We start from the raw sequence: 23,544 nt of genomic DNA, 5'->3' as shown, positions 1-23,544 counted from the left end.
TACCAGGTGTACATTGAGAGTTTGAACTAAAAAGCTTCTGTAAGATTTACATTAGAAAAAAGGCAGGAAATTACTGTAGATGTGCAAAGGCCTGTACAGGCTAGTATCTAGCCATAAAATAAATGGAAATTGTCCTCCGGGAACTGCATGCATACTCCCGCCACATCAGGACTGATATTGTCATGCACCAGGAGGAATCCAGGACCCAATGCACCAGCATAGGGTCTGTAAGCGTGGGACTTCAACCCAGGATCTGTTGCATAACTTGTAGAGGTTTGTGTGTCTCTCCATGGATATGGCTCCCTAGACCATCACTTATAAACCCTCAAACTGGTCATGCTAAACAATGTTACAGGCAGCATCACATTTTCCATGGCTTCTCCAGACCCTTTCACAGCTGTCCAATGTGAGCCTTTCTTATGTGTTCAGCTCTCATCTGTGAAAAGTGCAGAGTTCCAGTGGTAGACTTGTCATTTCTGGTATTTAATGGCAAATGCGTGGCGCAAAAGAGCAGATACTGCTCTGGACGGGACCTTCTATGGCGCTTTCCTGCTCTCCTAGAGTTACTGCTGTTAATGCCCTGGATTCTCCTCCATTCTCTTGAGACTGTACTGGGAGACACAGAAGAACATCTGGCAGTGGCTTGTATTAATGTGCCATTCTGGAGGATTTAGACAGCTTCTGTAGGGACCATGTATTGCATCAGTCTTCCAGTAGTGACACTGACCCTTGCCAAAAGCAAAACTAGCCAAAAGCAGTGAGCCAGCCTGACGCAGGGCTTATGCAGAGAGACAGACAACCATACCCACCTGCGGGCAATTTAGATTCCCCACTTAACCTAACCCCACTACTTACATGTCATTAGACTGTGGGAGGAAGCTGGAGTACCTGGAGAAAACCTCCAAAAGAACATTAAACTCCACACAGAAAGGTCCTGGCCAGATGCGAAGTTGAACTCAGGACCTTCTTGGTGTGAGGGAACAGTGCTAATCACCACGCCACTGTACTGCCCGATGTTCTCAATATTTGAGACAGAGTTAAGCTGAATTCATCGTAGCTGATTTTGATACCATTTTGAAACCATTTAAATCCATAATGAGTCATTCATAGTCACCTACATAATAGCTTATTAGCTCAGTTTAACCTACATTTTATTTTATTGCTGGAAAACATCTAGTTGATTACAATATTTGCGGTGTGTGAGTGCGCTAAAAAAGAGAGAGATGATGTGACTCTTCTCTCCCTTTCTCAGCTCAAGAAAGAAGACCAAGAGGAAATACAAGTAAGAGTGAAAAGTGATCATAAAAAGAGATCAGCAAAACAATGATAACACAATGACAGCACATGTTCTCTCCTCCATCTGTCAGAAGATGAAGGACAGCTTGGAAAATGAACTGGTTAAAGTCATTCCAAAAGACAACTTTGAAATTATGGTGAGTTTTTATTCTAATTACACCCAGTAATGAATATTCCTAAAATCTTGGCTTTTGTTTTGTTTTTTTTAGCTAAATTGTGTTGCCAACCTCCACTGAGTCATAATGTACATGTGAACATCAACACAGGCTGGTCTGTCACACTCTTCTTGTAGGTTGTCACTTTGGACTATGGGATGAAAAACAAGGACCCCATCAATACCACATATTTCTACACTAAGGCTAACCCTACTGAAGCATTCAAGATTCCCAGAGAACAGGTCAGAACTACTGCATGTCTTTGCATGAGCTGTGTGTTCTTTCTGTAGATGTCTCTGTAAAACAGCTTTTATGTTACTGTCCTTGTTGTCAGGTGTCCAAGCTTCTCCCAGTGTGCTTTGCTGAGAAGATCCTCAGAGTTTACTGTAAGAACTCAGCGAGTCTGAGAGATGCTAAGTTCTGCTTTCAAAGCTGGTGTCACAAAAATGACTTTCTAACTGAGGTAACACTTTATTCTGTTCAATGGCAGTGACAGGCATTACCATGTTACAAGCAATGTGATGAGAACATAAACAAGAAAGCTGCAGTTAAACCTGCATATCCTGTCAGAGCCTGGAGTTAGTATTACACTTTTGACCTTTTGGTTGTACTAATGAACTTGTCTGTGTCCTTTTATATCTACAGGATCGAGACAGAGCAACTCCATGAAATGAAGATGGGAAACACTGAGAAATTGGTTTTTTTGTGTTACTGCAGAGATTTAAAAACAGGTAAATCGATGAACTAAAGTAGTTTGGTGATTATATTGTTTATATTTATTATTAGTTATTTATACTATTTATCACACATTGTCACTATAATCAAACTATATAGCTCAACTTGACTCAAACGTTTAGATACAGTAAAGGCTACTGTTGTGATTTGCTCATTGTGTGAAAAATCATTATTTATTATATAACAGTTCTAGATGAAAATTTTACCAAAGGATAACAGAATCTTTCTGCTGTTTACTGCTGGTTTCTGATCAATTCAAAATAAAGTTTATTTTCTCTTTGTGTGTTATTTTTAAGTAATAGCTCTTAAAAGATAAGATGGAACGATGGCACAAATAGTCTAACGAGCTCAAAAAGAAAAGTGTCTGGACTTCTTTTGTTAGGATGCCTGGGTCGTCGACCCAGGGTTTTTGAGTTTATGATATTATTTATACTGTCTAGTTTTTGGGTTTCTTTGAGTTCTGTCTTATGGCTTATGTCTCTGTCTTCTTTAGTTGCTCTGTTTCCCCTATCACCTGCATCCCCTTGTCTAGTTCGCGTCTATGTGTATCCTAAGTTCCTATATCCCCGTGTTCAGTCAGTGTTTGTGTCTGCCCTGTTCCCACGTCTCTGTTCCCTTTGTAGTGTCTGCATATGAGTCTGTGTCTTTGTTCAGTCTGTGTTATGCGTTTCCTGTTTTACTTTGAAGGTCTCTGTCTTATCTCAGTGTGTTCAATTTACGCTTCTTTGGTCTCGTCAGTTCTGATTTGCCCCAGCTGTGTTTCCCTCCTGTTACTCATTTCCTGATTGCTCCCTCTGTGTATTTAAGCCCTGTGTTTCTCTGTGTCCGTGTCGCGATCTACCGTTTATTTTGCTGTGTGTTTTGCCTGTCCACCGGTGTTAGTTTATTTTGAGTTTTTCCAGTTATGTCATGTTTGCGTTCAGTAGTGATGGGCAGATGAAGCCCCATGAAGCACTGAAGCTTTTCATCCAATTGGTTCACCCCAACGCGAAGCTTCATGAAGCTTCATTTGCTCTAGCAGGACACCTACTGGACGTAAAAATAATAGCTGGCATGAATTTGAAGAGTGTGGCATTTTGCACACAGCCTGTAAATGTCAACAACAAAAGGAGTGTGTAAAACATGTATATTGTAGTGATGGCAGTATACTGTGTATATTTATAGTGGCAGTATGGGAAATGATTATTTGGAAATGCTTGAAATGGAAATGATCATTTACTGTGAGGTGAGGTGTGGTTGGGGTGTGGACAGTGGTTGTGCTTTTGTAACGTTGAGGTATGGACAGCTACACACTGAGGCTTTGTCCTGCCTGTTCACATTTTATTCTGTAAAAACTAAATTTTCACTGCTTTTATGACCTTTTTAGTGGGGAGAACATAGCTAGGATTTAATGATTTAACAAATCTTTTGAATCCTTTGTCCTCCACAATGCTAAATGGCTGGGAGTCCTCAATCACCATGCTGACCAGGTCTTCATCTATTTGAGATTGTTCTCCTGAGGAAAGACAATAAAGATAAAGCACAAATATAAATATCACATACGTAACTTATAACAGTTGTATAATATTGTTATATCATTTAGTAACATTACTGCATGCTATATTATCATGGCATTTGATGGCTCACCTGGTCTTGCTCCACAATCGGTGTCCCCCTTATTCTCATGCAAAGCTCTGTAGTGCCTAAGCATGGATGAGGTGTTGTTGTTATATCCCAGCTCCCTGGCACATAGAAAACACTTCACCTTGTACAAAAGTCAAGACAGCTCAACATAAATTGTATTGCACCATCAGTATCATGAAAATACATCTTCTGTAGAAATTTACATACCTTGTTGGGAGGAATAAGATCAAAATGTTCCCACACAGGGGAGGACATCCTCCTCTTCTTAGCTGGCTCCATTCTCTCCTGACTTTCTCTCCTCACTCTCATAAACCTCCATACGGTCTCCAAACTCTCACTAACCGCAACTCTCCATCAAACACCCACATTTTTGAATGAAGTCTGAGGGGTTTATATCGCTGTCATATCTCGCGGCAAAGTTCGAACCACTTCATGAACCAGTCACGTGGTACAGCCGGGCAGCGAGGCTTCGGACGTCATCATTTTCAGCTCCTCCCATAAATGAAGCAAGCCTCGATACGCGCTTCGCGGAAACGCCCCCTCCATTACTCGACACACGCTCCGAAGCCTCGATACAGAACGTCCCATCACTAGCGTTCAGCATTAAAGCTGTTTTTGTTTAAGTTCTGTCTCCGGAGTCTGCACCTTGGGTCCTATTCCTGCCTGCACACAGCCACACCTAACATCTTTAAGGTTCTTGAAGACATTTTACCTATTATCCGAGAAGCTTCTTCAATTCTAGGGTCAAATGATCCTCTACCTAATCACATTAGGTAAAAACTGGTGTAGGTCACAATCATTGTTCAGTGGGCATCTGGGAAGGGATCCCATTCCAGGCGCCTTAACGCTCACTCACATCGTGGGCCATCTGACCTCAGGAAATCACATGATAGGGTTGGGCTGGGTTTCACAATGAGCTCAACTGAAACCTTGGCCGATTGTGACCTACACCTATTTTCACACCTTGGCTCATGTGATTAGGTATAGGATCATAAATTCTGGGACTCCACCATTTGACCTCATAAGTGAAGAAGCTTCTCGGATGAGAGGTGAAACGTCTTCAAGCAACTTAAAGAAGTCCAGACGCTTTTCTTTCCAAGCTCCATAGACTACGATGACCTGGATGACTGAGAACCTTCACACACCTAAGACACAAATACTATATGTTTTTAAAAAATTGCATAAATTTCACTATGCTACTCAGCCCCGCTGGTTACTGTTGGAAAAATCATCCATAATGCAAAACATAACAGACATTTATAGCAGTTCACATTGTATCTGATTTCCGATCCCTAGTGATGCTCGTGCAGGAGTGGAGTTTAGGTAATAATTATTATTGTTCAGAGAGATCAAGCCCATATGTTGTTAGCCCCTTTGCCACAGCTGAGGTTTAGAGACGCCAGAAACCTTGTGGGAAATGAGAGATTGAAAGAACTGTGTTTAAGAGAGGCTGGACAGTGTCACAGGACAGTCACAAAAGCTGTTGGCACAATTTAGATGGTTGTGCTCCAACTTACAAGCAAACCAGGTGCACTGCAGTTACTAAGTTGAGAAGAATCTTTATAACACATGTATCAGACCACATATGTTTGTATAACATGTTTGTGTTGTAAAATTTCAATATTCCTTTGTTCTGTGGCTCATGTGCACTTACAAGCTACTGGCCAAAGCTAGTGAATGCCAGGTACTGGATCAGTAAAGTGTGTGGTGCTGATATTACATGCCATTGAATGAAACATGAAAATGAACATGCAAAGTGAAAGACTGCTACAACCATCAGAGTGGTACACAAAACTTTACAGGCAAAGCGACTTGGATGGATTCTTCCGAGGAAACAAAGATTTAAGCTGCACTGATTAGCCATCGTCTGCAGTTAAGGAAGTTTCTTTAATATGTGTAGTTGGTGCAACGATAAGATGCTGTAACACATAATGTTACCGATTATAACTTACTTATACTGATACTGAGATTTTCCATGGACTACACATCTGGCAATCACTTGAAAGAAAAAGAAGAAAAAAAAATATGTTAAGTGTCATTCAGTAAACATCACAGCAGAGCACAGTCTAAATCCACTGCACAGCCAATCACTGTGATCTCCAGCTGTGAGGTCAGTCTGTGCTCATCATCAGCTGATGGCTCTGCTTTCACTGCTCTGAGATTAGTAATGGTTTGTTCTTAGTGTGGAAACACAGCTAGCATTAGCATGTACACAAGCTTCAGTGATTTTTAATTGTAACAGATGTGTGTCTGCTTGAAAATTACCTTGATCAACATGTGTGATGTAGAGAAGATAGAGGGTAGAAAGGTTGTTAATAACTCATTTAGTACATTATCAAGGACAACTGGCAATGATGGAGAGGGGACGGCAGCTCTGAAAATGTCTGGTCTAATAAACAGGCAGGCTGATCAAGTGCAGGCTTAGCAGCACCTTCAGATTAGCATCTATGAAAATCTCTGAATGTAATATGTTTAAATGCCTTACGAGCACTCCACTTTACTGTATATATTTTTATTTATTTAATTGGTTTTATTTAAAAATGAAATGTACAATATTAACATAATGTTCCCATTGGATGCATTTTACGAGTTATCTTAAAGCTAATTTCCATGTGGAATCGATAGATTTTCCTGTAAGGGGAAATTGTTGTGTTACAGCAACACGATAAACAAAAAAAGAGTTTAAAATATTACGGTCTACACTAAGCAACAAACAAATAACAAAGTTAAAGTACCACAGATGCTTGTTAAGGGCCTTATATTACCAGAGTGCAAGAATGTATACATACACACCGTTGATTGAAAAAAAGGAAAAAGCCAGAATCAAAGTAAAAATTAAGTTAACTAAAAAGAGAAAAAACCAAGACTGACATGGTGTATTAGAGTGGTGCAATTTGCATTAATATGTACACTATAAATCTAAGAAAAACAGCTGCTTGAAGGTATAATACAAAAATATGTTTGGGATATTAGGACTGACAGATGGCGCTGTCTGGATTGACAAGCGCAGCTGCGTTTTAGAAGAGAGGACCCAGACCCTCAGAGACAGGACTGGTCCGAACAAAAGAGCCGTTTATTTAGGTTGGATGACAATTAAACAAGAATACAAAACAAAAGGAGACTTAGATTTTCACTAAACAAATTAAACTGGGTATGTCTGTGAGGGTTCTTAGTCATCCAGGTCATCGTAGTCTACGGAGCTTGGTGAGAAAAGCATCTGGACGTCTTTACGTTTCTTGAAGACATTTCACCTCTCATCCGAGAAGCTTTGTCAGTTCTAAGAGTAATTGGTGGAGAGTCCCAGATTTCTGTTGGGAGAAAAACTCAGGAGAGCCTTCTACGAGCGTGGCATCTCAGTGTACTTCAAACCCAGCCATACACTCTGACAAAAACTGGTTCATCCCAAACCACAAAGCTCCCAAACACAAATGTAACAACGTAGTATATGGTGTACAGTGCAGCAAGGAATGTTCAGACCCCGATATTGGAGAAACCAAACAGCCACTTTAAAAACACATGGCACAACAAGAAGAGCCAACTTTACAGGACAACCGAGGATGCCAATGTGCACATTTTGGACAGTTGATTTGAAAGAGGAGTGAAATAAGCCATCTATGTCCACTGTGAACAACCATCTTTTAACAGAGGTGGTGGCTTACGACACCAACTGTCTGCCATCTATAATTCAGGTCTTAGATCCCTTCCCAGATGCCTTAACACCCACTCATATCTTGGGTCATTGGATCTCAGTTAGTCCCATGATAGGGTGAGCAAGGTCTCACAATGGATTCTCCTACCTTGGCTGATTGTGACCTACACCCGTTTTCACACCCTGCCTCCTGTGATTAGGCAGAGGAGCAATAGGGGATCCATGACCATCTTAGGGACATTCCTAATAGAGCTTAAATCTTGGACTCTCCACCAAGGACTCATAGAACTGAAGAAGCTCCTCGGATGACAGGTGAAACGTCTCCAGGAAACTTAAAGAAGTCGAAATGTTTTTTTAAGACGAGGTGGCCAATGTATGTTGAGCATAATGATTAACATGCAATAATCATATGTTGGTGCAGTGAAGTGTGTTTCTCAAATAAAATATGAAACTCTCATATGAGAAAAATAATTTAAAAATACAAATGCTGATGCATGAATATGCAGTGAGTCCAGGCATTAAGTCATAGGTGTCAAACTCTGGCCCGCGGACCAAATTTGGCCCGCAGCCTAATTACATTTGGCCCGCGAAGCCATACCAAATTACTATCAGAGCTTGTCTACTGGTATTATACAGCTAATATATATATTGTTTAGTATTAAGCTTTGCTTGTTCCATATTCAGTTTTTCAGCAAAACGTGTTTGAGTCCATAAGAAAAGATTCATTCTTATATCTGGGGGAATAAATATATTTCAATAAATATTAACGTTAGCCTGCGACTTTGTTCCAGTTCTGAATTTTGGCCCACTGTGTATTTGAGTTTGACACCCCTGCATTAAGTTAAGTGTACATATGACCTCTTTAAAACACGTGTATGAGCTCAAACAATTGGTAAAACAAGACTGAACAATGTTGGACACGCCTAATGCATGAACCAAAAATAAATAAAGCAGTAGAAAAACTGGACACACAGGATAAAAACAGCACAACAAACCTTGAGTGACTGTTCCACAAGTATTCCTTCTTTTATACTCAAGTCTTCCTGATCATCATGTTTTCTCTTTAGACATAGCATACAGGCAGGCTGATCAAGTGCAGGCTTAGCAGCACCTTCAGATTAGCATCTATGAAAATCTCTGAATGTAATATGTTTAAATGCCTTACGAGCACTCCACTTTACTGTATATATTTTTATTTATTTAATTGGTTTTATTTAAAAATGAAATGTACAATATTAACATAATGTTCCCATTGGATGCATTTTACGAGTTATCTTAAAGCTAATTTCCATGTGGAATCGATAGATTTTCCTGTAAGGGGAAATTGTTGTGTTACAGCAACACGATAAACAAAAAAAGAGTTTAAAATATTACGGTCTACACTAAGCAACAAACAAATAACAAAGTTAAAGTACCACAGATGCTTGTTAAGGGCCTTATATTACCAGAGTGCAAGAATGTATACATACACACCGTTGATTGAAAAAAAGGAAAAAGCCAGAATCAAAGTAAAAATTAAGTTAACTAAAAAGAGAAAAAACCAAGACTGACATGGTGTATTAGAGTGGTGCAATTTGCATTAATATGTACACTATAAATCTAAGAAAAACAGCTGCTTGAAGGTATAATACAAAAATATGTTTGGGATATTAGGACTGACAGATGGCGCTGTCTGGATTGACAAGCGCAGCTGCGTTTTAGAAGAGAGGACCCAGACCCTCAGAGACAGGACTGGTCCGAACAAAAGAGCCGTTTATTTAGGTTGGATGACAATTAAACAAGAATACAAAACAAAAGGAGACTTAGATTTTCACTAAACAAATTAAACTGGGTATGTCTGTGAGGGTTCTTAGTCATCCAGGTCATCGTAGTCTACGGAGCTTGGTGAGAAAAGCATCTGGACGTCTTTACGTTTCTTGAAGACATTTCACCTCTCATCCGAGAAGCTTTGTCAGTTCTAAGAGTAATTGGTGGAGAGTCCCAGATTTCTGTTGGGAGAAAAACTCAGGAGAGCCTTCTACGAGCGTGGCATCTCAGTGTACTTCAAACCCAGCCATACACTCTGACAAAAACTGGTTCATCCCAAACCACAAAGCTCCCAAACACAAATGTAACAACGTAGTATATGGTGTACAGTGCAGCAAGGAATGTTCAGACCCCGATATTGGAGAAACCAAACAGCCACTTTAAAAACACATGGCACAACAAGAAGAGCCAACTTTACAGGACAACCGAGGATGCCAATGTGCACATTTTGGACAGTTGATTTGAAAGAGGAGTGAAATAAGCCATCTATGTCCACTGTGAACAACCATCTTTTAACAGAGGTGGTGTCTTACGACACCAACTGTCTGCCATCTATAATTCAGTTCTTAGATCCCTTCCCAGATGCCTTAACACCCACTCATATCTTGGGTCATTTGATCTCAGTTAGTCCCATGATAGGGTGAGCAAGGTCTCACAATGGATTCTCCTACCTTGGCTGATTGTGACCTACACCCGTTTTCACACCCTGCCTCCTGTGATTAGGCAGAGGAGCAATAGGGGATCCATGACCATCTTAGGGACATTCCTAATAGAGCTTAAATCTTGGACTCTCCACCAAGGACTCATAGAACTGAAGAAGCTCCTCGGATGACAGGTGAAACGTCTCCAGGAAACTTAAAGAAGTCGAGACGTTTTTTTAAGACGAGGTGGCCAATGTATGTTGAGCATAATGATTAACATGCAATAATCATATGTTGGTGCAGTGAAGTGTGTTTCTCAAATAAAATATGAAACTCTCATATGAGAAAAATAATTTAAAAATACAAATGCTGATGCATGAATATGCAGTGAGTCCAGGCATTAAGTCATAGGTGTCAAACTCTGGCCCGCGGGCCAAATTTGGCCCGCAGCCTAATTACATTTGGCCCGCGAAGCCATACCAAATTACTATTAGAGCTGGCCTACTGGCATTATACAGCTAATATATATACGTATTGTTTAGTATTAAGCTTTGCTTGTTCCATATTCAGTTTTTCAGCAAAACGTGTTTGAGTCCATAAGAAAAGATTCATTCTTATATCTGGAGGAATAAATATATTTCAATAAATATTAACGTTAGCCCGCGACTTTGTTCCAGTTCTGAATTTTGGCCCACTGTGTATTTGAGTTTGACACCCCTGCATTAAGTTAAGTGTACATATGACCTCTTTAAAACACGTGTATGAGCTCAAACAATTGGTAAAACAAGACTGAACAATGTTGGACACGCCTAATGCATGAACCAAAAATAAATAAAGCAGTAGAAAAACTGGACACACAGGATAAAAACAACACAACAAACCTTGAGTGATTGTTCCACAAGTATTCCTTCTTTTATACTCAAGTCTTCCTGATCATCATGTTTTCTCTTTAGACATAGCATACATTTTCACTGCTATGTAGGTGATACCCAACTTTATCTATCCATGAAGCCAGATAATACACATCAATTGGTTAAACTGCAGCAGTGTTTTAAGACATAAAGACCTGGATGACCTCTAATTTTCTGAGTCTAAATTTTAATAAAACTGAGGATTTTGTAAATGGCCCTCAAAATCTTAGAAATATAGTGGCTAACCAGATTCTTACTCTGGAGGGCATTTTCTTGGCTTGCAGTAACACTGTGAGGAACCTATCAAACCACATGTGTTTTGTAGCATGTTTTTGTTGTAAAATTTCAATATTCCTTTGTTCTGTGGCTGATGTGCACTTACAAGCTCTTGGCCAGAGCTAGTGAATGCCAGGTGCTGGATCAGTAAAGTGTGTGGCGCTGACATTATATGCAAAATCAAAGACTGCTACAACCATCAGAGTGTCTCGATGTCATCCAGGTGAGTAAATCGCAAAAAGTTGATTCTGTTCATCTAGCATATATTCAAGTGACTTCTTTGCACAGTGACTGAAACAAACCCACTGATTAAACAATGGGCTCTGAGGTCAGTTTCTTGATCATTAATATGCAAATTGTCATGACTATTGATCAACAGCCACTGATTAACCACTGATTTTGTTCAAATAAAATATGAAACTCTGATATGAGAAGTATGAAGTAAATATACAAATGTTGATACATAAATACCCAGTGAGTCCAAGCATCAAGTTAAGTGTACACATGATTTGTTTAAAACACGTGTATGAGCTCAAACAATTGGTAAAACAAGTCTGAACAATGTTGGACACGCCCAATGCATGGACATAAATAGCAGTTAAAAACTGGAAACACAGGACGAACACAACACAACGGACCTTGAGTGACTGTTCCACAAGTATTTCTTGTTTTATACTCAAGCCTTCCTCATCATCATGTGTTCTGTTTCCTTTTTTGTTGTGAAATCAGAGACAACTTAAAGATGCCTAGGAGAATATTTTCATAGCCATTTAATCAGGTGAAGAAACTGCAGAAAGCTGAAGTAAATATTGGTTTGAAAGAGTAAACGGAGAGGCAGACTGATTACAGCTAGCAACAAATAATTTTTCAGTGATTATTTTGTGCTGTTGAAAAAACAGAATTGAACAAAGTTGGACACCCAATGCATGAAACAAAAGATGATGTAGAAAAACTGGACACACAGTATTAATACAACACTTAAATATTCAGGCACTGAAGACACCAAGTGAAGTGTTTTAGGTGTAATTGTCCCATTCTTCCTGCAAACAACTCTTAATGCTCTTTCAATCCTTGGCAAATAAACATAATGCAGACAAAAAAGATGTAGCTCATTGAGTGAATCCAACATACCCTGTTCTTCCATAAAGTTAAAGATATTTATAAAGTGTCTTGATACAACTCTGTTGAGTTCTGCCCACAGTCTTTCAATTCTTTGGTTATGTACTGAAACACCTGTAATAACACTGCCTACTCCTCTTCTCTGTAACATAAAACGAGCAACCTGTATATTTTCCATACCATGATCACACCTGACCCTTAAGGGCAAACCAAAGTGTTGTATTCCTTCCAAAAATAATGACAAGACACTTGAGGCTCTGTTATTGGATAAGCAACGTAAGTATATGATAGTTCGGCTGAAGCCATCAACACAGCCATGCAGCACCAAGTGCCATCTAATCAACTTGTGGTTGCCGTCAAAATGCCTGTTGAGAGATCAGAAAGCATTACTACAGTTCCACATGTTTGTTCATATTATTTAGTAGTGAATTCCTGACCCTGTACTTAAACAAAAACTAGGTTTCATTTTGTACATTTACTTCAACAACACCACACCTCTCTCTCTCACACACACACACACACACACACACACACACACACACACACACACACACACACACACACACACACACACACACACACACACACACACACACGCGTGCTTACACGTGCACACACATACACACAGTGGCATAAAATGTCTTTTTCCACACTACGTTTACCTGGCACAATCGATGTTAGAGATTAAAATTGTGATGTGAAATAAAGGATTAAATAACTCAGCAGTATATACATTAGACGACATCTAAATTGATGTACTATGAATCCCCCAAATATTTAACATACTTATAGCAATTTCAGTTTATTTGGTTATTGTTATTTTTTATTATTATTATTACCTTATGCTGATCATATAGATTAACTTCAGTAATGTTTTGAATGAAGGACCTTTAATTTTGATGTATTGTGTTAATACTTTTAAACACAAGGCCTGACCATTTGTTTCAAAGCAGTGAACTTACCATAAGTGGTTGGGGGCCTGAACACTATAGATCCTTCGCCTTATCGCATGACGACGTCTAAATGCACGTCCAATAGGATCCACTTCCTGTAGACTTTGTCTGACCCTCCAACGTTGAACTCTTAAGCCATGAGATCTCAGACTTCCAAGAATGTATACTTCCCCTGCATTTGGAGTGTTCTGTAGGATATCCGTCACAAGGCCATTCAGTTCTTGATTTGAAATATCCACATAGCTTAATGGCTCAACTCCCAAAGTTTGTCTGTGTCTGTACAGGGTTCTTCGACTTATTCCAAAGCATGATGCAATTCTCTGCCATGTCATACCAATGGAAACAAAGTGAGAAATCTGTTCAGCAGATATAGTGTATCGTGGCCAACCTGGATGACCACTCAAGGTGGTTGGGGGTAACAATCTGTGGGTCACATAAGCAGATCTCTGTCTAGCATCATATTCATGTAGCAAGCTGCAAAAGCATCTATACAAGGATCCTAGTAGGTTGGTGGCAACCCTATTATTGGGATCATATCGAGATACAGCAGCAAGAAATAGAATTTGTGTATGATCATCTAGCTCTCTATAAAGCCGCTCTTGTCTGATATTGCCCGAATTTTCATTTTGGAGCGCCTCAATACATTGCAGAGCTCAAGTAAAAAATCTTTCAACATCTTCTTCATTGGTTCTCACCTCAAACAACAAAGAATGTATGTAAAAAATGACAAGGATCTGATGTAATTTCATTGTAGATGAGGTACTGTCAGACACAGTCTTTCCAGATTATACGGGCAGCTAGCATAGCCAGGATGCCCCGACTTGTTGCAATAGGCTGCTACCCTACAACAATGTTTGGATAGTCACTGATGAAGGCAAAAGATTTTTGAATTATACCTCTAACAGACTGTTGTAGACGTCACCGCGGTGTTAGCTGTGCATTAATGTGTTATTTGTTTTTCCTCACCTTCCTGTGCAGCTAAAATACCTTCCTGTTCAATTGAAATCTTCTTGGTTTTCAGTAGTGTGTGTGAGAGCGTTTCAGTAGTGTGTGTGAGAGATAAAATTTCAGTAGTGTGTGCAAGAGCGTTTCTGTAGTGTGTGCGAGAGCGTTTCTGTAGTGTGTGCGAGAGCGTTTCAGTAGTGTGTGCGAGAGCGTTTCAATAGTGTGTGCGAGAGCGTTTCAATAGTGTGTGCGAGAGCGTTTCAGTAGTGTGTGTGAGAGATAAAATTTCAGTAGTGTGTGTGAGAGATAAAATTTCAGTAGTGTGTGCAAGAGCGTTTCTGTAGTGTGTGCGAGAGCGTTTCTGTAGTGTGTGCGAGAGCGTTTCAGTAGTGTGTGCGAGAGCGTTTCAGTAGTGTGTGCGAGAGCGTTTCAATAGTGTGTGTGAGAGATAAAATTTCAGTAGTGTGTGCAAGAGCGTTTCTGTAGTGTGTGCGAGAGCGTTTCTGTAGTGTGTGCGAGAGCGTTTCTGTAGTGTGTGCGAGAGCGTTTCAGTAGTGTGTGCGAGAGCGTTTCTGTAGTGTGTGCGAGAGCGTTTCTGTAGTGTGTGCGAGAGCGTTTCTGTAGTGTGTGTGAGAGCGTTTCAGTAGTGTGTGTGAGAGCGTTTCAGTAGTGTGTGTGAGAGCGTTTCAGTAGTATGTGTGAGAGTGTTTCAGTAGTGTGTGTGAGAACGTTTCAGTAGTATGTGTGAGAGTGTTTCAGTACTGTGTGTGAGAGCGTTTCAGTAGTGTGTGTGAGTGGTAAAATTTCAGTAGTGTGTGTGAGTGGTAAAATTTCAGTAGTGTGTGTGAGTGGTAAAATTTCAGTAGTGTGTGTGAGAGTGTTTCAGTAGTGTGTGTGAGAGCGTTTCAGTAGTGTGTGTGAGTGGTAAAATTTCAGTAGTGTGTGTGAGTGGTAAAATTTCAGTAGTGTGTGTGAGAGCGTTTCAGTAGTGTGTGTGAGAGCGTTTCAGTAGTATGTGTGAGAGTGTTTCAGTAGTGTGTGTGAGAGCGTTTCAATAGTGTGTGTGAGAGCGTTTCAGTAGTGTGTGTGAGAGCGTTTCAGTAGTGTGTGTGAGTGGTAAAATTTCAGTAGTGTGTGTGAGAGCGTTTCAGTAGTGTGTGTGAGAGCGTTTCAGTAGTATGTGTGAGAGTGTTTCAGTAGTGTGTGTGAGAGCGTTTCAATAGTGTGTGTGAGAGCGTTTCAGTAGTGTGTGTGAGAGCGTTTCAGTAATAATGTCCCTAACGGCACCTCATATACTTTTACCCTGTTGTTTAACACAGGTCAAAATAAAGGACAAACAATGCATATGCTTAAGCAGCATTTATTATTTGTTGGTTCTTCCTTAAGTTGCAGTGCATTTGACCTCACAGGCCCACTGTAGAAAGTACTACAAATACCTGTATAATGATATCACTGTAAAAATAGCACCAAAGGAAGGAAGCACCAAAACTCCTGTCTTTATTATTTGGAGAATTGGAACAGCTCTTACAATGGCTACCACACAGGTTACCTGTCTCATTTAGTAATGAAAAAAATGAACTATTTGAACACACCTTTTGTCTTTTTTGGTTGATTAGATTTTGTTTTGTTGATTTCTTTAATTGCTTTGATTTGTGTGGGGCCGAAAAGGTATGTTGAAACACACATTCATTTCTAAATAAGTTTTGTTTGCATTGGAAATAATTTCAGAGAATCATGTAGGGCTGTGATCCAAAGTTGTTCCACAAACTCAGTGTCTTACGCTTTCATTTATTTCGTTAAATGCAAAATTCTGGGTATTGACTATATATTTGGGTTTCAAAGTACACATGTAAATTTTTCCACATTCTAATCAATCTTCCCTATTTGCTCCCTTTCAACATGCAAAATAACCTACAAACTGTGTGTGTGTGTGTGTGTGTGTGTGTGTGTGTGTGTGTGTGTGTGTGTGTGTGTACTCTCCCTTTTTCCAACAGAACCCAAATCACCCCAGGCCACAGACTATTTGCCCTTTTTATTTATATACATATATATATATATATATATATATATATATATATATATATATATATATATATATATATATATATATATATATATATATATATATATATACACACATACATATATATATACACACATACATATATATATATATACATATATATATATATATATATATATATATATATATATATATATATATATATACACATACACATATATATACACATACACATATATATACACATACACATATATATACACATACACATATATATATATATATATACACATACACACTATGGCATGCCCTTTAGGAAAATATTATATATATATTCCAACCAAAGTCTGAATATATAGAATGAAACTTGAATATATAGAATGAAGCTTGAATATATAGAATGAAACTTGAATATATAGGATGAAACTTGAATATATAGAATGAAACTTGAATATATAGAATGATCTTCTGAATATATAGAATGAAACTTGAATATATAGAATGAAACTTGAATATATAGGATGAAACTTGAATATATAGAATGAAACTTGAATATATAGGATGAAACTTGAATATATATAGAATGATCTTTTGAATATATAGAATGAAACTTGAATATATAGGATGAAACTTGAATATATAGAATGAAACTTGAATATATAGAATGAAACTTGAATATATAGGATGAAACTTGAATATATATAGAATGATCTTTTGAATATATAGAATGAAGCTTGAATATATAAAATGATCTTCTGAATATATAGAATGAAACTTGACGTCACGGAGGCGCTTGCGCCATCTAGTGTTTTCCTTGTTTGTACCTGCGAGGAATGGCACTATGAGCCAGTCCGCACGGAATTTTGTGGCTCAAATTCTAAGTAATGAGGAGCTAATTAACACCCTGGCAAATGCATGTTCTGGGCAACCTAATATTTGTACTAGTGTACCGCATCGTACTACTGATGAAGAAATTTATTCACTTTTTCGTCGTGGAAGACCAAATGCAGTGAACCTCTCCGGTCAGATAACCCCTGGTTATCCAGCTAACGTTACTGCGGTCAAGTGAGCCCTCACTTACGAAGTCGCAGTCAAGCTAGCCGCCCCGCCAGCCGCACCTAAAATGTTGTTGCACTACTCTTACGCATATTACGGTATAGGTGCCGACTGGCTTAGAAACGCAGTGTTTTCTGTCCTGACACTATTTTACTTCACAATCCACTCCCAGTTTTGGTTAATCTCCACTTTCACCCCTGTGATCCACAGCCCAAATTACTGTATGATTCAGAGAAAATTAACAATAAAATTTACCCAATTTACTCAACTATACTTTTAATGTCCTCATCTTTGAGCTCAGATTACAGGAAAACTGAAAGAGGTGACGCAGATATCTCACTGGATTCTGACTCTGGGTGACCCCCACTCTGCATGCTGTGATCCACAGCCAAAATTACTGTACAGTTTTTGAGAAAATTGATAGTAAAATCTTCCCATTTTGCTTTACTGTACTCTACATATTGACATCTTTGATCTCAGATTACAGGAAAACTGTAAGAGGTGACGCAGATATTTCACTGGATTATGAATCTAGGCTGTCGCCACTCTTCACCCTGTGATCCACAGCCAAAATTACTGTACGGATTTTGAGAAAATTGATAGTAAACTTTGCACAATTTACTCTACTGTACTCTATATATTCTCATCTTTGAGCTTAGATTACAGGAAAACTGTAAGAGGTGACGCAGATATCTCACTGGATTATGACTCTGGGTGACCCCCACTCTGCACCCTGTGATCCACAGCAAAAATTACTGTACAGTTTTTGAGAAAATTGATAGTAAAATCTTCCCATTTTGCTTTACTGTACTCTACATATTGACATCTTTGAGCTCAGATTACAGGAAAACTATAAGAGGTGACGCAGATATTTCACTGGTTTCTGAATCTAGGCTGTCGCCACTCTTCACCCTGTCATCCACAGCCAAAATTACTGTACAGTTTTTGAGAAAATTCATGGTAAAATCTTCCCATTTTGCTTTACTGTACTCTACATATTGACATCTTTGAGCTCCGATTACAGGAAAACTGTAAGAGGTGACGCAGATATTTCACTGGATTATGAATCTAGGCCATCTCCACTCTTCACCCTGTGATCCACAGCCAAAATTACTGTACGGATTTTGAGAAAATTGATAGTAAACTTTGCACAATTTACTCTACTGTACTCTATATATTCTCATCTTTGAGCTTAGATTACAGGAAAACTGTAAGAGGTGACGCAGATATCTCACTGGATTATGACTCTGGGTGACCCCCACTCTGCACCCTGTGATCCACAGCCAAAATTACTGTACGGATTTCTGATAAAATTAAATCCTATTCCATTACCAAACAAAATGAGTTCATTGAAGTATTTGCTTAGCTACAAGAAATGTCTTTCCACACACAATTTAAATTTTTCAAAATGTCATTCACACACCACCTCAAGTATCAACTTCAGTTTTAGACATTATTTATTCAGTGCTTAATCACAACAATAGTCAACTTAAGGCACTTACATAATAAGTTAAACCTTACAATAATACATACAGAGAAAAACCCAACAATCATATGACCCCCTATGAGCAACAGTGGGAAGGAAAAACTCCCTTTTAACAGGAAGAAACCTCCGGCAGAACCAGGCTCAGGGAGGGGCGGCCATCTGCCTCAACCGGTCAGGGTGAGAAATTACATTTCTCAGATTACTGATTTCTCATATTACTACTACACAGTTTAGATACACTCAACAAAAATATAAACGCAACACCTTTGTTACTGCTCCCATTCCCCATGGGATGGACGTAGAGACCGAAAATTCATTCCAGATACACAATATAACCATCCCTCCCAAACAGTGGTCACAAATCAGTCCAAATGTGTGGTAGTGGGCACATCTGCCATATTGAGATAATCCATCCCACCTCACAGGTGTGCCACATCAGGATGCTGATCTGACATCATGAGTAGTGCACAGGTGTACCTCAGACTGCCCACAACAAAAGGCCACCCTGGAATGTGCAGTTTTTTGCGCTATTGGGGGTCTGGGGACCCAGAACCGGTCAGTATCTGGTGTGACCACCATTTGCCTCATGCAGTGCAACACATGGTCGCATGGAGTCTATCAGATTGTCAATTGTGGCCTTTGGAATGTTGGTCCACTCCACTTCAATGGCTGTGCGAGGTTGTTGGATATTCGTGGGAACTGGTACACGCTGTCGTATACGCCGGTCAAGCACATCCCGAACATGCTCAATGGGTGACATGTCCGGTGAGTATGCTGGCCATGCAAGAACTGGGACATTCTCAGCTGCCATCTGCCCTGAACAATGTGAACCATGATTCATCCGTGAAGCGCACACCTCTCCAACGAGCCAGACGCCATCGAATGTGAGCATTTTCCCACACAAGTCTGTTACGGCGACGAGCTGGAGTCAGGTCAAGACCCCGATGAGGACGACGGGCATGCAGTTGAGCGTCCCTGAGACGGTTTCTGACAGTTTGTGCAGAAATTGTTTGGTTGTGCAAACCAATTGTTCCAGCAGCTGTCTGGGTGGCTGGTCTCAGACGATCTTGGAGGTGAACCTGCTGGATGTGGAGGTCCTGGGCTGGTGTGGTTACACGAGGTCTGCGGTTGTGAGGCCGGTTGGATGTGCTGCCATATTCTCTGAAACGCCTGTGGAGACGGCTTATGGTTGAGAAATGAACATTCAATGCACGGGCGACAGATCTGGTTGACATTCCTGCTGTCAGCATGCCAATTGCACGCTCCCTCATTGCTTGTGGCATCTGTGGCATTTTGCTGTGAGACAAAACTGCACATTCCAGGGTGGCCTTTTGTTGTGGGCAGTCTGAGGTACACCTGTGCACTACTCATGATGTCAGATCAGCATCCTGATGTGGCACACCTGTGAGGTGGGATGGATTATCTCAATATGGCAGATGTGCCCACTACCACACATTTGGACTGATTTGTGACCACTGTTTGGGAGGGATGGTTATATTGTGTATCTGGAATGAATTTTCGGTCTCTACGTCCATCCCATGGGGAATGGGAGCAGTAAAAAGGTGTTGCGTTTATATTTTTGTTGAGTGTATCTAAACTGTGTAGTAGTAATATGAGAAATCAGTAATCTGAGAAATGTAATTTCTCACCCTGACCGGTTGAGGCAGATGGCCGCCCCTCCCTGAGCCTGGTTCTGCCGGAGGTTTCTTCCTGTTAAAAGGGAGTTTTTCCTTCCCACTGTTGCTCATAGGGGGTCATATGATTGTTGGGTTTTTCTCTGTATGTATTATTGTAAGGTTTAACTTATTATGTAAGTGCCTTAAGTTGACTATTGTTGTGATTAAGCACTGAATAAATAATGTCTAAAACTGAAGTTGATACTTGAGGTGGTGTGTGAATGACATTTTGAAAAATTTAAATTGTGTGTGGAAAGACATTTCTTGTAGCTAAGCAAATACTTCAATGAACTCATTTTGTTTGGTAATGGAATAGGATTTAATTTTATCAGAAATCCGTACAGTAATTTTGGCTGTGGATCACAGGGTGCAGAGTGGGGGTCACCCAGAGTCATAATCCAGTGAGATATCTGCGTCACCTCTTACAGTTTTCCTGTAATCTAAGCTCAAAGATGAGAATATATAGAGTACAGTAGAGTAAATTGTGCAAAGTTTACTATCAATTTTCTCAAAATCCGTACAGTAATTTTGGCTGTGGATCACAGGGTGAAGAGTGGAGATGGCCTAGATTCATAATCCAGTGAAATATCTGCGTCACCTCTTACAGTTTTCCTGTAATCGGAGCTCAAAGATGTCAATATGTAGAGTACAGTAAAGCAAAATGGGAAGATTTTACCATGAATTTTCTCAAAAACTGTACAGTAATTTTGGCTGTGGATGACAGGGTGAAGAGTGGCGACAGCCTAGATTCAGAAACCAGTGAAATATCTGCGTCACCTCTTATAGTTTTCCTGTAATCTGAGCTCAAAGATGTCAATATGTAGAGTACAGTAAAGCAAAATGGGAAGATTTTACTATCAATTTTCTCAAAAACTGTACAGTAATTTTTGCTGTGGATCACAGGGTGCAGAGTGGGGGTCACCCAGAGTCATAATCCAGTGAGATATCTGCGTCACCTCTTACAGTTTTCCTGTAATCTAAGCTCAAAGATGAGAATATATAGAGTACAGTAGAGTAAATTGTGCAAAGTTTACTATCAATTTTCTCAAAATCCGTACAGTAATTTTGGCTGTGGATCACAGGGTGAAGAGTGGCGACAGCCTAGATTCATAATCCAGTGAAATATCTGCGTCACCTCTTACAGTTTTCCTGTAATCGGAGCTCAAAGATGTCAATATGTAGAGTACAGTAAAGCAAAATGGGAAGATTTTACCATGAATTTTCTCAAAAACTGTACAGTAATTTTGGCTGTGGATGACAGGGTGAAGAGTGGCGACAGCCTAGATTCAGAAACCAGTGAAATATCTGCGTCACCTCTTATAGTTTTCCTGTAATCTGAGCTCAAAGATGTCAATATGTAGAGTACAGTAAAGCAAAATGGGAAGATTTTACTATCAATTTTCTCAAAAACCGTACAGTAATTTTTGCTGTGGATCACAGGGTGCAGAGTGGGGGTCACCCAGAGTCATAATCCAGTGAGATATCTGCGTCACCTCTTACAGTTTTCCTGTAATCTAAGCTCAAAGATGAGAATATATAGAGTACAGTAGAGTAAATTGTGCAAAGTTTACTATCAATTTTCTCAAAATCCGTACAGTAATTTTGGCTGTGGATCACAGGGTGAAGAGTGGCGACAGCCTAGATTCATAATCCAGTGAAATATCTGCGTCACCTCTTACAGTTTTCCTGTAATCTGAGATCAAAGATGTCAATATGTAGAGTACAGTAAAGCAAAATGGGAAGATTTTACTATCAATTTTCTCAAAAACTGTACAGTAATTTTGGCTGTGGATCACAGCATGCAGAGTGGGGGTCACCCAGAGTCAGAATCCAGTGAGATATCTGCGTCACCTCTTTCAGTTTTCCTGTAATCTGAGCTCAAAGATGAGGACATTAAAAGTATAGTTGAGTAAATTGGGTAAATTTTATTGTTAATTTTCTCTGAATCATACAGTAATTTGGGCTGTGGATCACAGGGGTGAAAGTGGAGATTAACCAAAACTGGGAGTGGATTGTGAAGTAAAATAGTGTCAGGACAGAAAACACTGCGTTTCTAAGCCAGTCGGCACCTATACCGTAATATGCGTAAGAGTAGTGCAACAACATTTTAGGTGCGGCTGGCGGGGCGGCTAGCTTGACTGCGACTTCGTAAGTGAGGGCTCACTTGACCGCAGTAACGTTAGCTGGATAACCAGGGGTTATCTGACCGGAGAGGTTCACTGCATTTGGTCTTCCACGACGAAAAAGTGAATAAATTTCTTCATCAGTAGTACGATGCGGTACACTAGTACAAATATTAGGTTGCCCAGAACATGCATTTGCCAGGGTGTTAATTAGCTCCTCATTACTTAGAATTTGAGCCACAAAATTCCGTGCGGACTGGCTCATAGTGCCATTCCTCGCAGGTACAAACAAGGAAAACACTAGATGGCGCAAGCGCCTCCGTGACGTCAAGTTTCATTCTATATATTCAGAAGATCATTTTATATATTCAAGCTTCATTCTATATATTCAAAAGATCATTCTATATATATATTCAAGTTTCATCCTATATATTCAAGTTTCATTCTATATATTCAAGTTTCATCCTATATATTCAAGTTTCATTCTATATATTCAAGTTTCATTCTATATATTCAGAAGATCATTCTATATATTCAAGTTTCATTCTATATATTCAAGTTTCATCCTATATATTCAAGTTTCATTCTATATATTCAAGCTTCATTCTATATATTCAAGTTTCATTCTATATATTCAAAAGATCATTCTTTATATATTCAAGTTTCATCCTATATATTCAAGTTTCATTCTATATATTCAAGTTTCATTCTATATATTCAGAAGATCATTCTATATATTCAGAAGATCATTCTATATATTCAAGTTTCATTCTATATATTCAAGTTTCATCCTATATATTCAAGTTTCATTCTATATATTCAAGTTTCATTCTATATATTCAGACTTTGGTTGGAATATATATATAATATTTTCCTAAAGGGCATGCCATAACACACACACACACATATATATATATATATATATATATATATATATATATATATATATATATATATATATATATATATATATATATATATATATAAAACACCCAGCACGCCCCTGCGGGCGGTTTATCCTTCAAGCTCGGGTCCTCTACCAGAGGCCTGGGAGCTTGAGGGTCCTGCGCA

General features: G+C 39.3%; 2 long non-coding RNA genes across 2 annotated transcripts in view; one reads left to right on the top strand and one right to left on the bottom strand.

Moving 5' to 3' along the window:
• The first annotated feature begins 1,610 nt into the window (after positions 1 to 1,610).
• LOC308406851 overlaps positions 1,611 to 23,544 on the top strand; it is a 107,762-nt gene continuing 85,828 nt past the window's right edge. Inside the window, exons 1-3 of the long non-coding RNA XR_013973596.1 lie at positions 1,611 to 1,693; positions 1,786 to 1,914; positions 2,097 to 2,182. This is a non-coding gene — a long non-coding RNA (uncharacterized lncRNA). The remainder of the gene's footprint in view (positions 1,694 to 1,785; positions 1,915 to 2,096; positions 2,183 to 23,544) is intronic.
• Positions 3,113 to 4,404, bottom strand: LOC308406849. The gene is made up of 3 exons (XR_013973594.1): positions 4,017 to 4,404; positions 3,813 to 3,930; positions 3,113 to 3,681 (listed from the first exon to the last, which is right to left on the bottom strand). It is a non-coding gene; the product is annotated as an uncharacterized lncRNA (long non-coding RNA).

This window comes from Rhamphochromis sp. 'chilingali' (assembly GCF_963969265.1).
Source record: "Rhamphochromis sp. 'chilingali' genome assembly, chromosome: 12".
Lineage (NCBI taxonomy): Eukaryota > Metazoa > Chordata > Actinopteri > Cichliformes > Cichlidae > Rhamphochromis > Rhamphochromis sp. 'chilingali'.
This window is presented reverse-complemented; position numbering and strand designations above follow the sequence as displayed.